This window comes from Myotis brandtii, unplaced genomic scaffold (genome assembly GCF_000412655.1).
Source record: "Myotis brandtii unplaced genomic scaffold, ASM41265v1 scaffold83, whole genome shotgun sequence".
In the NCBI taxonomy this organism is placed as follows: Eukaryota; Metazoa; Chordata; class Mammalia; order Chiroptera; family Vespertilionidae; genus Myotis; species Myotis brandtii.
This window is the reverse complement of record NW_005371371.1, coordinates 3,821,406-3,838,971: the sequence shown is the minus strand read 5'-3', so window position 1 is coordinate 3,838,971 and position 17,566 is coordinate 3,821,406.

The window sequence follows — 17,566 nt, the reverse complement described above, 5'->3', positions numbered from 1 at the left end:
AGAGGGGGCGCGGGAGGCGGCTGGCGGTCCCTTTCCCGGAAAGGGGCGCGGGGAGGCGTGTGAACGGGAGCGGAGAGCAGAAACCCGCCGAACTCTGGATCTAGCCCAGCGGAGGGGGCGAGGCTGGCAGTTCGGAGGGACGGGGAAGCCGCCGGTTGCTAAGGGAGATGGGGAAACCTGCTAAGGGAGATGGGGAAACCGAGTGGCCACCTCCACAACGTCTGTGGGGGCGGCGGGGGTAAGGGAGTAGTTCCTTTTTCCTTTTTCTTCGGGCATGGAAAGGAGCGACTACTTCAGAGAACAAAGATGTAGGGGGTGGAGGAGGGCTCCGTGGCTGCTGCCTCTCCTAGTGATCTACTGACCCCTGACCGCGACCCCCGCCGGACAATGTCAGCTCCATTGTCTGGGAGCCCGGCGACTACGTGTTGGACCAAGTAGGCGGCTCGGTACCCACCGGAGGCTCTTCATTCACGGCTCCCGCTCCTCGCCTCCCCCCACCCCCACACACCCATCCTCCCTGGCTGGGTAAAACCAAGTAGGTCGGTGGAAGTGCTGGGTTTAATTGGTGCCTTTTATGCCCCTGAAAGTAATGAAGATGATTTCCATCAAGTTCTCTTAGCATTTCTATCATTTATGGAAAAGCTGTAGTTACTGCCCCTGGCTAGATCTCTGTTTTGGGGGAGGGAGCCAAATACATTTAAATTATGTGTTAATCGTTTGCCATTTAGAAGAATGATCTAGCCATTGGAGGAGGAGGGACGGTGTTTTGCTAAAGTGGCCAGGTAAAACTTAGCTGCTCTGAGTTGGCCAGAGGAGTCCGTGAGCAGAAAAGGCAGGTGCGAAAGGCAGGTGCGAAAGGCGGTCCTTGTCCTGCCAAGGGCCTGAGCCCAGAAAGCGCTCGTCCTCTTTGAGCCATGGGCTTTCTTTGAGGGCCTCGGAAATGTCTGGGATCTCGGTTCAGGGGAAGGGTCAAATGTTCTGTGCATGATTGCCCTGGGCTGGGGGTATTTATGAAGCCCCTGCAGCCTATCCATGCATCGCTTAGTGATTTTCACTTAGAATTAACACGAAGAACAGGAGACGCTAAAGTCATCCATGAGCGCCTGAAATCAAAGCGCCAGGAGGGAGGAGGGGGCAAGTACCTACCTGCACCCTCAAGCTCCTCTCTATGGGATAGCCGCCCAAATCAATTTTGCTCTTAATAGTGTTAAAGTCTTTTTGAAGGTCACTTGTCATCCTGAATTAAGGCTCCTGCAATAACAACAACAAAAAAGTCTGTCTGTATGAAGATGTTTAGTTTATTAAAATTACACAAGTGTCAGTGAAATATATTTAACATTAACAGCAGCTGTGGCTCCTCATCACATGTGATCCACTGTGTGAGCATATGAGGTTTATATTTGATGGACTTCTTTGAAACTGGCATATATGGCATTGCTTAGAAAACAGTATTAATATGCCTCATGGATGTATTAATCCCTATAGAAATCATCCAGAATGTGATATTTGCTTATTCAAGGAAAATAAGATTAATCAATACAATTTCATCTCGAGGGCATGGTGCTATGTTTGATTTCATCTGTGTCCTACAAGAACTGGGGGAGTGAAATGATTTATTCAGTGTACGCTAAGATAGTGGAAGTATTTTACTTTGCTTGTGCAATTAATACTTGAAAGATTTTTTCCCCCCTCTGATGTGAGAATGCGTGAAGATACACGGAGAGGGGGCGCGGGAGGCGGCTGGCGGTCCCTTTCCCGGAAAGGGGCGCGGGGAGGCGTGTGAACGGGAGCGGAGAGCAGAAACCCGCCGAACTCTGGATCTAGCCCAGCGGAGGGGGCGAGGCTGGCAGTTCGGAGGGACGGGGAAGCCGCCGGTTGCTAAGGGAGATGGGGAAACCTGCTAAGGGAGATGGGGAAACCGAGTGGCCACCTCCACAACGTCTGTGGGGGCGGCGGGGGTAAGGGAGTAGTTCCTTTTTCCTTTTTCTTCGGGCATGGAAAGGAGCGACTACTTCAGAGAACAAAGATGTAGGGGGTGGAGGAGGGCTCCGTGGCTGCTGCCTCTCCTAGTGATCTACTGACCCCTGACCGCGACCCCCGCCGGACAATGTCAGCTCCATTGTCTGGGAGCCCGGCGACTACGTGTTGGACCAAGTAGGCGGCTCGGTACCCACCGGAGGCTCTTCATTCACGGCTCCCGCTCCTCGCCTCCCCCCACCCCCACACACCCATCCTCCCTGGCTGGGTAAAACCAAGTAGGTCGGTGGAAGTGCTGGGTTTAATTGGTGCCTTTTATGCCCCTGAAAGTAATGAAGATGATTTCCATCAAGTTCTCTTAGCATTTCTATCATTTATGGAAAAGCTGTAGTTACTGCCCCTGGCTAGATCTCTGTTTTGGGGGAGGGAGCCAAATAGATTTAAATTATGTGTTAATCGTTTGCCATTTAGAAGAATGATTTAGCCATTGGAGGAGGAGGGACGGTGTTTTGCTAAACTGGCCAGGTAAAACTTAGCTGCTCTGAGTTGGCCAGAGGAGTCCGTGAGCAGAAAAGGCAGGTGCGAAAGGCAGGTGCGAAAGGCGGTCCTTGTCCTGCCAAGGGCCTGAGCCCAGAAAGCGCTCGTCCTCTTTGAGCCATGGGCTTTCTTTGAGGGCCTCGGAAATGTCTGGGATCTCGGTTCAGGGGAAGGGTCAAATGTTCTGTGCATGATTGCCCTGGGCTGGGGGTATTTATGAAGCCCCTGCAGCCTATCCATGCATCGCTTAGTGATTTTCACTTAGAATTAACACGAAGAACAGGAGACGCTAAAGTCATCCATGAGCGCCTGAAATCAAAGCGCCAGGAGGGAGGAGGGGGCAAGTACCTACCTGCACCCTCAAGCTCCTCTCTATGGGATAGCCGCCCAAATCAATTTTGCTCTTAATAGTGTTAAAGTCTTTTTGAGGGTCATTTGTCATCCTGAATTAAGGCTCCTGCAATAACAACAACAAAAAAGTCTGTCTGTATGAAGATGTTTAGTTTAAAAAAATTACACAAGTGTCAGTGAAATATATTTAACATTAACAGCAGCTGTGGCTCCTCATCACATGTGATCCACTGTGTGAGATGAGGTTTATTATATTTGATGGACTTCTTTGAAACTGGCATATATGGCATTGCTTAGAAAACAGTATTAATATGCCTCATGGATGTATTAATCCCCATAGAAATCATCCAGAATGTGATATTTGCTTATTCAAGGAAAATAAGATTAATCAATACAATTTCATCTCGAGGGCATGGTGCTATGTTTGATTTCATCTGTGTCCTACAAGAACTGGGGGAGTGAAATGATTTATTCAGTGTACGCTAAGATAGTGGAAGTATTTTACTTTGCTTGTGCAATTAATACTTGAAAGATTTTTTCCCCCCTCTGATGTGAGAATGCGTGAAGATACAAGCTCCAGTAGCTGCTGTGGCAGGCTGTTAATGTAATCTGTGGGTAAGTCAGTATTCCTGCAGATAAAGGAGAATGCACACTAAATATGAACCCCGTGCAGAACATGGATCTTCTTACAGGAAATTATATAAAAATAGAAACATGTCCTGCTCCTTAAGAAATCAGAAAATAAAATATGTTGAGTAAAAGCATAATACATATAATGCACATAATATGTGTGTGTATCTTTATGTATCTGTATAACTTGCAGATCATTAAATGTGTTCAAACACTTGCATAAGTGAGAAAAGATATTGCATTGGAACTGGGATATTTGAAAATGATCCTTCTTTAAACTTGAGACTGTGGTTGGTTAGCTGAGCACTTGAAATGTTCAGCTCAATATAGCTGCCTTTCTGGGACTGTATGGCCAGGGCAAATCTGGGCCAATGACAGCATATGTTCCTAGAATAGTGATGGCAAACCTATGACACGCGTGAACTCATTTTTTTGGTTGACTTTTCTTTGTTAAATGGCATTTAAATATATAAAGTAAATATCAAAAATATAAATCTTTGTTTTACTATGGTTGCAAACATCAAAAAATTTCTATATGTGACACGGTACCAGAGTTAAGTTAGGGTTTTTCAAAATGCTGACACGCCGAGTTCAAAAGGTTCGCCATCACTGTCGTAGAATGAGAAAACATCAGGGTGAAAAGGAACGTGTGGAGTGATCTTTCCAGCTCCCATTACTACAAATGAAGAGAATGAGGTCCAGATGATTTAGGCCATTTTTTCAAGACCACAGAGCTAGATCTTGGCAAGGTCCTTAGTCTTCCCTGGGAACAGGAGTGTCAGATGTGTGGGAAGGTAGGGGGTTTGGTTATTTCCCTGAGTGGAAGGCCCACAGGTGAATCCTTTGGTAGGTGGTAAGTTTTTACACCAGTGATCTTCTCACTCCTCACCTCACCCCTTTCCCATGGGGTTCTCCTTCTTCTGGCCACTCCTTTGTTCTATCCTCTGTACTAAGAATAATACATTGTTCTGTAGGAGTTCCAGAGTGCAAAAAAGTGAGCATATCAAGTGAACAGGAAAGATTAAAAATGCACCCAGTTTACCCATGTGGGTTTAAAAACGATTCAGGCATAAAAAAGATGATTTTTGCCTGAAGTGCATTGAGGTGAGGAAGCAGTTATAGGAAGTAAAGTGTCTTCACCCATAGAAACTGAGAAGCTCATAGTCACCACACCTGACCATTTCATTTCATAAGTTGCTTTTCTACCTAAGATCTCCCTCGATACAACTGGTCTTGGGAGGATGCAGGTGGGCATGGTCATTCATTCCGCATTCCCCATTTCAGATCACGGAAATCGGTTTCTTCTCCTTTGTATGGAAGCTCTCCTCCCTCCCCTATCCCCCAGCAAAATTAGTTGCTCTTCATAGATGATCATCATATTGTATGTTTACCACCCCAACTCTGTTTGTTTTCACCTTCGTATCCCAAACACTTGCCCAGAACGTGGCCCTCAGTAAGGCTTCAGTCATTGCTTTTAGAATATATTGAACTAATGAGTTCATTTAAATCAAGCATTTCTATTCAACTGGCCTCTTTTAATCAGGGACCTTTTTAAAGGGAATGTGCCAATAATTTTTAGATGATAAAATGATGAAAATGTATTAACAGCTCTGTCGTGACATTTCCTGAGAATGAGCAGTCATTCAAGGTCACAATAACTTGACTTAGAAAAGGAGAATGCACATCTCTAAGGACTAGGGTAGGGTGCTCCCTGGGCTGCCGATTCTGAAATGGAACATAGGAGTCACTCTCATCGAGCCCTGAGTGATTTTCATAAGTATTGCATTTGAGATCCACAGTGAGATGATCATCCAAGAGTTTACAGTCTCCTCCCTCCAGATAGATGCGCCTCTCCTACTTTATATGGAATCGGCAAAGATGTTCTTATTTGGTTAATCTCATGTTTGATTACAGCAATTAAGGAGACGACAATAAAGCAGGTCATTGGTTCCAAGGAAGTTTAGATTCACATTATCTAATTGTAACTAAAAGTATACACAGACAAAATGATGTTATTTTCAGATAGATTGTAAACTTTAAGTGGTGGAATTATATCAACTGATTTATTTTATATACCACACTGGATTATAATACTTTGTACTGTATATAATTGTGTTAAAGGAACTATTTTAAATGACCTAGTCTTTTTATTTTCTGTAATGTGTTTATTTCTGTGAATATGAAAGAAGCTGGGAGTAGAGTGCTTACACTCACTCTACTTCCTTAGAGTTCATTCCTCAGGCTTTGTAATCCAGCTTCTATTCAGAGGATGCTGCTGAACTAGTTTTCTCACTCTTCCGTCTCCTCACTGAGCAGCATTTGAAAGCTGACATCTCACCCCTTAGCTACCTCTGGTTCCTTTCTGTCTCCTTTGGCTTTGCTGCTCTTGTCCAGATCCTCAGATTGGTTCTCCCATGCTCTCTCCTTTGGCCTCGCTTCTCCTGCTTCCACACTGCACTAGTTTCTCCTTTGTTCTCTATATGCCTGTGGCTGAGCTCCAGACCCGCATCTCCAATCCTGAGTTTTTAGGGTATTTTTAGACCTGTATCTGCCTGCAGGACACTTTAACTGTGTGTTCCATACCAAGTCTGATTTCATTTATCCAAACTGGAGTTCATAATCTCTGTTACTGTCTTCAAGACTGCCTCTGTTATTCCTGTTTTTTTTTTTTTTACTTCTTTTCTTTCCTCCCCAAGTAGTAGAAGAACCATCCACAGTCTTTTCATTTATTTGCTCTACCTTTTCCCTCCCCCACTTTCCATTTTGCATCAGTCATCAAGTCTTTACAATTTATCTTATAAATATTGCTGAGATTAGTCTTCTCTCCTCTGACCTTTTATGACTGACCTTGGTCAACTCTTCATCACCCCCTGCCAGGGATAAAGGCTCAGTTCCTGATTCATCTTCCTGCTCTAGTCTTCCCTTCACATCCAGTCTTAGAGTTGCCAGAGTGATTTATCTTAACTGCAAATTGGCCGAGACTTCTTGTGGAAAAGACTTCAGTGATTTCCCGTTACCCTTATCACACAGTGCATGCTCCTCTGCAGATCCTACCTTGTCCTCCTTGTCCCCACCCTCCAGCCTCCCCTCAGCTATCCTGACCTACATCCCTGCCTTGGACAACACCGAGTTGCTTGGAGTCCTCCAATAGAATTTAGCATTTCTTAACGCGGAGACTGTATTGGTGCTCCTATGGGCTGCGGGTGTGCTTTTTCTCACTTTGCTCACCTGGAGTCAAAGGCAGACCATCTTTCTCCAAACACCCATGTCCCATGGATGTCCCTTTTTGGGTCTCTTTTATACCACAAACATCTTGTGCTTACTGTTCAGTGTTCCCTACTGTGTTTGAATATCTGACTTTCCCCTGTGCTGTAATTATTAGTTCCTTACTCATCTCTAGGTTGTGTGCTTTTTCTCACTTTGCTCACCTGGAGTCAAAGGCAGACCATCTTTCTCCAAACACCCATGTCCCATGGATGTCCCTTTTTGGGTCTCTTTTATACCACAAACATCTTGTGCTTAATGTTCAGTGTTCCCTACTGTGTTTGAATATCTGACTTTCCCCTGTGCTGTAATTATTAGTTCCTTACTCATCTCTGTGTGTCTAGGTTGGCTAGATGTTATATGAATGGATATAAGCATTGCACAGGCAAAAGGGTCATAATGTAAATATCTGATATGCAGGATATATTTTCATTGTTCGCGACCCACAGGTTGAGAACCGCTGGTAGATGTTATATGAATGGATATAAGCATTGCATAGGTAAAAGGCAAGTTGCCTTAGGGGCCCGAAAAATATCCTTTGGAGATATTTTGCCCCATAGTTCCCTATGCTGTGACCAATTGGAGCCTTCATCTCACTTTTGTACACCAGAAGTAATTTTAGAGTGTAATAAAGAATAAAAAGCATTTACTCGAGCAAAAGGCAGCCCAGAAGGCACAGTTTCAGGTAGCAACTTAAATGGGGTTCCACTGAAACAAAGGGGAGGCCATCTTTTATAGAGAAAGTTCCTGCCCAAGTTCCCAATTTTATGTGAATAGGTTACCAGTTCTGATTTGTCAGTTTAGATACAAATGGAGATACAGTTTGTGCAGTTATAGTTAGACAGGGTAGGTCTTAGTCCCTTGGTAGAAAGATGAAATGAAACCAGGGCCACCCTGCAGTGATTGACTCAGACTGTGTAAACAAGCCGGGCACAGTGAGCGAGAGGTTTTTCCTGGTATACAGAATACATGATGAGCCCCGTCAGCAATTGGCCACTAGACTATTATTCATAAACTAGAGATATGGTGCAAAACATTTGTGCACTGGAGAGTTCCTGCCCAAGTTCCCAATTTTATGTGAATAGGTTGCCAAATTGTGCAGTTCTGATTTGTCAGTGTAGATACAAATGGAGATACAGTTTGTGCAGTTATGGTTAGACAGGGCAGGTCTTAGTTACTTGGTAGAAAGATGAAATGAAACCAGGGCTACCCTGCAGTGGTTGACTCAGACTGTGTAAACAAGTGGGGCACAGTGAGGGAGAGGTTTTTCCTGGTATACAGAATACATGATGACCACTGTCAGCAAATGGCCACTAGACTATTATTCATAAACTAGAGGTATGGTGCACAGCATTTGTGCACTGGATGGGGAGTGCCTCAGCCCAGACTGTGCCCTCTCACACAGCCCGGGACCCCTTGGGGGATGTCCACCTGCTGGTTTAGGCCCGATCCCACCAGGGGGATCAGGCCTAAGCCAGCAGTCAGACATCAGGGCTCTCGCAGTCCGGGACCCCTCATTCCTTACCGCCTGCTTGCAGCAGAGGTGGGAGAGGCTCACGCCACTGCCCCTGCACTCGCCAGGCATGAGCCTGGCTTCTGACTGAACTATGCTCCCCTTGTGGGAGTGCACTGACCACCAGGGAGCAGCTCTGGCATTGAGCGTCTGCCCCCTGGTGGTCAGTGTGCATCATAGCGACCAGTTGTTCTGCCATTCAGTCAATTTGCATATTAGGGTTTTATTATATAGGATGTGGGCCTTTATTTGGCTATGGGGAGTTCATCCCAGCAAATCAATTCCTTCTCAAGGTTCACATTGTCACTGATGGTTATTGGTGCCAGTTTAACACTGATAGGAATCTCTAATCTTGGGTTCAGTAAAGAAGAAAGTTACTCAGTGCAAACATCTCAATTGTGATACATCATGGCTGTAAGAACAGTGCCAGTGGAGAAGCTCAATCTATTACAGCTCAATTATGAAGCAGCACAGCTGTAGTGGTACTGGGGGGAGGCCTCTCTCTGGCTAGACAGCTGTGCTCTGTAGGTGTCTGCTGTGCTCTGCCCTGCTCTTCTCCACTCTGGTCTGCCAAGATGTCTTCAGTGTTTCAGCTCCAGGGGGGAAACCCAGTCTTCTGTCTTCAGTGGAAGCACTCCCAGAGCCAGAGGGGAGCTGACTTATATAGAGAGAAGTCCTCACCCCTGGTCCCTGATTTGTCTGTCCTCATGCAAATGAGGACTCCAAATGCTTCCAGGTTGATTGGTCCAAAAGGCACTGTTCCGATTGGTCAGAATATAGCTACTCTGGTCCATGAAGATGCTAATGGGGATATAGCTGTGAAGTTTTAATTGATTTCAATCCTTTTGATTGAAATACAATTCCAGCAACTCCTTTTGAAGGGCTGCTCACATGGCAGGAGCACAGTGCGGGCAGGGAGCTCAGTGCAGGCTTCTCCCCGAAGTGCAGATGCTGTTTTTAAATTTGACCCCAGTTAGTCACAAGGAGCCCTTCTTGGTAGGTATCTTCTTTCTCATGGTCCACAATGTCAAATGAATCTTCCTCCTCAGGGTCCACACTTTTTATTCAATCTCTTCTCTCTTCCATTTCCCCAGATCCTACCCTCTTGATTCCTCTGACTCTTCATCTCCTTCTGCCTCCTATGAAAATCCTCTGTTCAATTTACAGATAAGGAAAAGAAAACCCAGAGAGGCTGAATAATTTATTCAAAGTTACACTGCTAGCTTAAGGTAGATCAGGATTTGCATAGAGGTCTGATTATTAATTCTGTGCTCTTATCACTGAGCAAAATTCCAGGTTCTCTCTTTTTAAGAGATAAAAAAATGTGTGTGTTTTTTTTTTTTAACAAGTGCCATATAGAATACCATTACAGCCTGGGGCCACAAACCATAGCCCAATGGCCAAATCAACCTGTAGCCCATTTGTGTACTGCCTATAAGTCAGTGGTTCTCAAACTGTGGGTCGCGACCCCTTTGGGGGTCGAACGACCCTTTCACAGGGGTCGCCTAAGATCATCGGAAAACACATACATAATTACATATTGTTTTTGTGATTAATCACTATGCTTTCATTATGTTCAATTTGTAACAATGACATTGGGGGTCACCACAACATGAGGAACTATATTAAAGGGTCGCAGCATTAGGAAGGTTGAGAACCACTGCTATAAGTGAAACTGCACTATTCACATTTTTAAAGGATACCAAACAAAACTCAAAACAAAGAATGTGTGACTTACCCAGACCCCATGGCCCTGATTGCTCAAAATATTTACTGTCTTGACCTTTACAGAGAGTATTTGCTGAGCCTGATATGAGGAACAATGGGAACTAAAGGTGAAGTTCAGTGAAATTTATGTGGAAACTGACTTTGGTAAATAAACTGGACATAAAATAAGTTGTAGATTTACTGAATTTAAAGTAAAAAATGAAGGTAGAACCTATACTTCATTCAAATGGTTGATACCTTTTATTTATTTCTTAAGTTTTTGATACTTCTCATTTATCCATGAATAATTACCATAAAAGACATTATTAGAAGTAACTAATACAAGTAAAATAAATTAGGTAAATCCTCATAAAAATCACTATGGACATTTTTGGTTAATAAAATGTGATTGAAGATAGGTGTAAGGGTGAGTTTGATGTCCAAGTTCTCACAAGCTGAACTGAATTTTACATAAAAATAGGCATTTGAATATTTTATTTTTATAAATAAACATTGGATGCATTCTTTTTCATTTTTATTACTGGAATTAGTTGGTGTTTTAAAAATAAACTTGGGAGGTTAAAGCCTCTAGCATGTGGAACTGTATGCCTTTAATGAACGCATTTAAAATATTAAATAGTTCCTTTAAGAATGATAAAGTCTTATTCAGGCTTACTCATTTTCTTTCTAATTTAGATTCTTGGTTATAAGCAGCTCAGTAATATGTGGTTGGGAGTCCCTGGGTAGACATCGCTTCATGAGCTCTGAAATCTTCTTTCAAAAAGTCTATTAATATGCCTTTTATCTTTACGATTTGGAATGGCAAGTCATTAACTTTACATTTATTTCACTGATTTAAAATTAAATGCAAGAGCAAGACAAAAGAACTTTAGCACAAGAAACAAATAACTTTATTAGAACAGAATACTGAGAAAATATATAGGTTTTAGCTTGCTATTTCAGTGCAAAGAAAGAAACAACAGTTTTCTGGAATAAACCTAAGACATGTTATTTCTTAGGAAAAGGCTTGCTAAAGCTACAGATAGGTAAGAATCCAAATAAGGATGGTAACCCGTTTTCTTAATATAGATGGGTAACAGAAGCACTGGCGTGGGAAATTGTAATGCAGTGTAAATGGTCAGTGAGAGGGTGAGCTTGAGGTGGACCAGCACTGCTGGACAAACATTGCTTGGAGTTCCAGTCCTGCTGCTTACTTCTCTGGGACCATGAATACATGACAGAAACTTTTCTGGGACTCATCTGTGACATGGGGTGAGCAAAGTGCCTGCCGGTAGGTTAAATGTGGGATTGATTCAATGGGATGCAATTGTCTATCTGTGATCAGCTCAGGGCTCATCGCTGAGCAGAAGCTCTGTAAACGTCAGCTATTGTTACCCGCCTTAGCAGCTCACAGGAGAGTGGATTTTGAAATGTTAGGAGGAAAGATCATTATATCCCAGTGGACAGAAATTGTAAAATCAGAAATGACAAAAAGAAAATGGGAGGCTTTAAAAGCAACATGATGACTTTGCAGTCACACGTTATTAAGAAAAAGTCACATAGAAATGTCATGTCACTCCCCAGGGCCACCGGTGAGATGACATTTCGTCAGGACATGTGTACAAGGTGGAGATTTGGGCAAATGTCCAAGCAAAGTAAGAAAAAAGAGTAATGTGAACCCACCCATAAGAAGAATGTCAGAACTAAATCTTATCATGAGTGCAGGTATTAAAAAGTGCTAAAGAGAATAAACAGGATTGTTTTTGTTATGCATAGAGTAAGAAGAGCAAGGCAGTGGTCAACTTCTGTTTAGGATTGTTGATATAAACAGTAAAGATGATATAAAAGTGGGTGTATCCATCAAGATTCTGGTCCCCAACCTCTGCATCAAAGGGAATGAGTTTTAAAAAAGAAAACAGTTTAGAATCTTGGATTAGACCTTAACATAGGTGAGGAAATTAAAAACAAAATGTAGCTCTTTTAAGTGAAATCAGATTAGGTTAAACTTTTTTTGGGGAAAAAAAAAGCCATTGTGATTTTGATAGAGATTGCATTGAATCTGCAGATCACTTTGGGCAATATGTGTATCTTATTAAGTCTTTTAATTCATCCACACAGGCCATGTTTTCATTTATCTTCTTTAATTTCTGTCATTAATATTTTGTAGTTTTCAGCATACAGGTAATTTGCTTCCTTGGTTAAATGTATTCCCAAGTATTTTTTTTAATGATATATATTATAAATTGGATTATTTTATTAATTTCCTTTTAAGATTGTTTATTAATAGTATATACTAAACACAACTATTCTAACAGTTATTTTGTGTGTGTGTGTGTGTGTGTGTGTGTGTGTGTGTAATATAGGGTTTTCTACATATAAGACAAAATAGATGATTTTACTTCTTCCTTTCCAATTTGGATGACTTTAATTTTTTTCCTTGCCTAATTGCTTTGGCTAGGACTTTCAGTACTATGTCGATAGAAGTAGTAAGAATTGACATCCTTGATTTGTTCCTGATTTTAGAGGAAAAGCTTCTAGTTTTTCAATACTGAATATGATGTTAGTTCTGGCCTTTAATATAATCTTTATTATGTTGAGGTAATTTTCTTTTATTCCTAGCTTCTTGAACATATTTATCACAACAGGGTGTTGAATTTTGTCATATGAATTTTTTCTGTGTCAATTGAGATAATCATGTGAATATTAGTCTTTCTGTTAATGTGGAGTATAAATTAATTGATTTTCATATATTGAAATATCCTTTCATCCCAGGGGTAAATCCCACTTGGTCATGTGATCCAACTGAGTGTGGCTCAGGACTTTTCTTCCCTTATTGAGAGTCTCTCTATCTCTCTCTGTCTTTCCACACTGTCCTACTGTGGCCATGACACTGTCATGACAGAAACTGGCCTATACATAAAGCTATCACAAGATACAGCATAAGTTGAATGAGAAGAGAGCAGGACTAATGCCATGATCAATCAGCACCTGAAACATCCCTCTTGTCATTACCTCTGAACTAGAATGTTTGTGGGTTACACAAGGACAATAATGAATTCTTTTAATTGAATTTTAATCTTTTAAAAGTGAGAATTATAACACTCATAGAGAAAAATGCATATAATTGCACACTTAACTATAAGGTAAACACATGTATCAGGAAATAAACTATTATAAGCAACTCCACTATCCACTGCCCTTTTATAGGTATTGGTTTCTTCTGCTTTTCTGTATAGCTTTATCATATATGCATTGCTAACACTGTGGTTTGTTCAGTCTGATGGTCAACTTAATGTAAATGGAATTATCAATAATTGTTGCATGAGTTGTAGCTTATTCAGTTTTATTGCTGGACACATTTCTTTCAGAATGTATTTATCCATTCTGCTATTACTGAGCTTTGGGTTTTCAGTTTTTAACTTGGGTATAATATGAATAATGCTACTCATTCAAGTCCTGGCATGCCTTCTAGATGAATATGTGTATTTATGTATGTATGGTGTATACCTGGGAGGGAAGGGCGGGGTCATTAATATGAATACTCTAGATGATTTAGATCAACATTTTGAAGTTTATAATAGATTGACATTTTGATCCAAGAATAAGGTAGAATTTATTAGGGAGAATTGTAAGATTTGTTGATAGATTCAAAATATCAATAGCACAGGTTCAAAATGTCTAAGATATGTCTTGATAATAGAATATTTGGAATAAATATGTGGGTGGTAGTTGACGAATGCTCAATGTAATATGCCCAATGCCACCGTAATACATGCAGATATGCTACTGACATTGAAGCTTAATATCGAATATCCTGAGTAGTTGAGTTTACATTTAAAATAGTGTGATCATTTTGGGGAGTCATATATAATTAAGGATTTGACAAACTGGAATATATACTAAAGGAAATAAACCAGAGTGGTTAAATCTCAGAAAGACCAATGTGAAAAGTTTATCCTGGGAAATATATGCCCTGGGAAAGGGTAGAGAGAATGTTGTTCCTTTCATGTTACCTATTTGTTATCTCTGTGTAGTCAACCTTGGAGCAGTGGGAGGGGTGGGACCAAACTGTATTAAGGCATATTTCATGTGTTTAATAGTTTAATATAAATTTGGGCTCTAATAAATTCAAGGAAAGGAAAAAATTTAACACATAGGGAGCTCACCATCAAATACGTTTCAAATAGAAACAGGAGATGTCCTGGGTTTAGGTGGTCATTTATTAGAGTCTTTTCAGTATTATCTCTTTCGAGAGATGTAGGAAAAATTCACAGCCCCGAATAGGGACATCCTGAGAACCTTAAATCTCCTGCTCCAAGCATTTCTCCACTTCTTGAACAGAGAGGTATTTCTTAATCCTAAATTATAGCTTCCATTCACCATGTGTAATGTGACTAAGACAACTGTACCTGTTTTCCATATAAATAATTGCTACTTGAAAAGGGTTAAGGTCAAAACAAAGGAAAAAGTAACTTCTAAGGATAGATATGTAAAAAAAAGTTGTTCAAAATCACGAGCCATCGTGATCATGTGGTCTTCTTTAGAGTTCTAACTTACTTAGCTCAGGACAGTCTTGATTTACAGAAGCAGGAATTACATTGGAGAGGGTTCTTGTTAAGAAAAAAGGATGTCAGAATTCAAGATGCTTTACAAATTCAATGATTACTTTAATTTTCCAAGACAATTTAATAGCATTAAAAATATCAGACCAAAGGATGGACATACATTTAATGATGTGTCCTGAAACTGACACACTTAATAAAAGCAACACCATCCCTAAATATCTTGGAATACATGCTGCTTTAAAAGTGTTTAAGAAAATAGAAAAAAAGAAATCCTATTGCTTAGATATTTTCATATTTTCAAGAGATCAGTAGCATAATACATTTCTTAGGTCTGCAACATGATCATCTTACCAGAGGCAAGAAGTCCAGATTTCACACAGGTGAGCACAGAATAGTTTAATCTCGCATAGCAGATGGCTCCAGGTCAGTGGCCAATAACAATTTGTAACACACCAATGACAATGTAAGGAAGCCAGTTCTCTCTTTGGAATGCAACCTGCTTTATAAACCAGGCTGGTGACTTTTTCTGTAGGATAGAACCCTGTTTATCTCTTCCCTTCCTTTCTTCTTTTCTTCCTGTTTCCCTTTTTTCCTTCCTTCCTTCGGTCCTTCTTATCTACGGATTTAATTGAACTTAGTTGTTTTCTTGCTTGGATAAAAGTACTGCATATATAAGCACATTTATGTTTAACTGGCTGTGATACACAAATTTCAACAGTGTAAATAACAGTATAAATAAGAGGCACTTGGCCAAAATAAGCTGTATGCAAAAATCACACACAGTGTATATCAGGGCAAAAATCTAACTTTTACCCAAAGTCCAAATGCTTTGTTGAAAATTTACAAAAGCTATCTCCTAAATGGACAGTATGTAAAAGGAACAACAGGAACACTATTTATAGGATTCAAAGTAAATGTACTAGGTAATGGCTCTCCTGTCTCTTCCCCATTTAAAGAAGAAACTGAAGTTACTGGCATTGTATGAATTAACTGAAAACACAAGTTTTCAAAAGTTAAGTACTTGTACATTTTAATACAAACATTCCTTGACACGACAGCTCTGGGACCATTAGTTTACAAGGTAACAATTTATTACAGTTTTGAGTATATTGTTACTGAGGAGATAAACTGAGGATAAAACTTGTAACATATTACATTTCTTTGAGTTTCCATTGACCTTCCTTCTCTCTCTTCTTTCTTCCCTATCTCCCTACTTTTACATGACCTGGGGCAAGTCATTTAATGTCAGTGCGATGGTGTCCTAATTTATAAAGTGTGCATCATAAAATCTGTCTGGTCTGCTTCAGATTTAGTAAGAATTAAATGAAATGATGCATGTGAAAGTCATTTTAAAATCTATATATGCTCTCTATACACACTATATATTGCTAATATATATAACAAATAAGTAAAAATGTACAATTACAATTGTAATGAAATCATGTCATTTTACTTGAAAAGATCAATTTATATGTTTGAGTAAATATATAATTAGACTATATCTGTTATTTGGATATAAGAAATAATTTTTTATATTTGCATTACGAATTTGAGACTATTTTTTAGAACGTTGCCAATAAGTATTCATTTGGGGAATTAATAATCTTGAAATCTTGACTTAATAAAATATGGCAGTCCCATTGAACAAATTGGTATTTGTCAAGGAGAAAATTGGCTAGTAAAAATCTATTGACAATCTGTTATATTTTTACAATTCTTTTAAATTATAATATACATAGAAATTCTCTTCAGTCTCAGATACATTGAAGTCAGTAAACTTATAACACACTCTGTGATGTGGACAATCAATGTAAAAACACAGAGACAAATGAGATTGCATCAGAATAAAAGTGTGTATTATCAGAAGTGAAGATATTGCAGTGACTAAGAGCTCTTTCTTCCAGCGTTGACTAGCAGCAGATGCTCTGACACTCTTCTTCCAGCCGACAGAGAACTGGCATTTGTTAGGATTTGGGCCAATGGACTCAAATTACTCTGTGTAATGGGTAATTCCATCTTGCATATGTCCTCCCCCTCCCTCATCCCGCATCCCGCTTTTCCCTTCTTTCCTTTCTCTCTCCCTTTTTTCATTCTTCAACTAGAGGCCCAGTGCATGGATTCATGCACATTGAAAGAAAATTAATGAGAAGATATATTTTAGAGGCCAGGAGGGACCACAGGAGGTTGGCTCCAGGGTGTGTCTGGCTCATCTCGCCCAGTCCCGATCGGCCTGACCCCAGCATCAATCTAACCTACTGGTTGGAGCATCTGCCTCCAAAGTATCTGTGTGCCTGTTGGGCTACACATGAGATGGGAACAGCACATGACATATTCTCTGACTTCCTGGGACTTACCATCAAATGAAGAGAAGGGAAATAAGCATGGGAAAAAGGCAAGGCAGAGCACAAGCCAATGTGTGACTGTCTGACCCAGCAAGACAGGAGTAGACAGTGCATGCTAGAGACATTTCCAAGAAGGGCAGAAATTCCCGAGAATGACACTAAGATGGATGGGGAAATTTCATGGAACTGCTGTGAATCTTAGATGCCTGAAGGACAGATATAGTTAAGTTATCCTATCTAATAATAGACAAACATGGTAATTAACCATACCTCCGCTATGCTTCCCATTGGCTAATCAGCAGGATATGCAAATTAACTGCCAACCAAGATGGCGGCCGGCAGCCAGGCAGCTGAAGCGAACAGGAGGCTTGCTTGCTCCAGTGACGGAGGAAGCCAACGTTCCCCGCCTGCCGCTGCTGGGCTCTGAGCTGCAGTCTAAGCAACTATGTTGCAATTATAGAAGCTAAACCCCATGCTTTCAGCCAGCCGGCCGAGCTGGAGTTGCAACAGTGTTTCAATTATAGAAGCCAAACAAACCAAGATACCTGCTTTCAGCAGCTGAGGTCTCAGAGCTGGAGCCGAGCCTCAGAGGTAAAGCCGGCTCTCAGTTCCAGTGACAGCCATAGAAGGTAAATAAATCCCAGAATTAAAAAAAAAAAAAGGAGAGGTTGGGAGCTTCA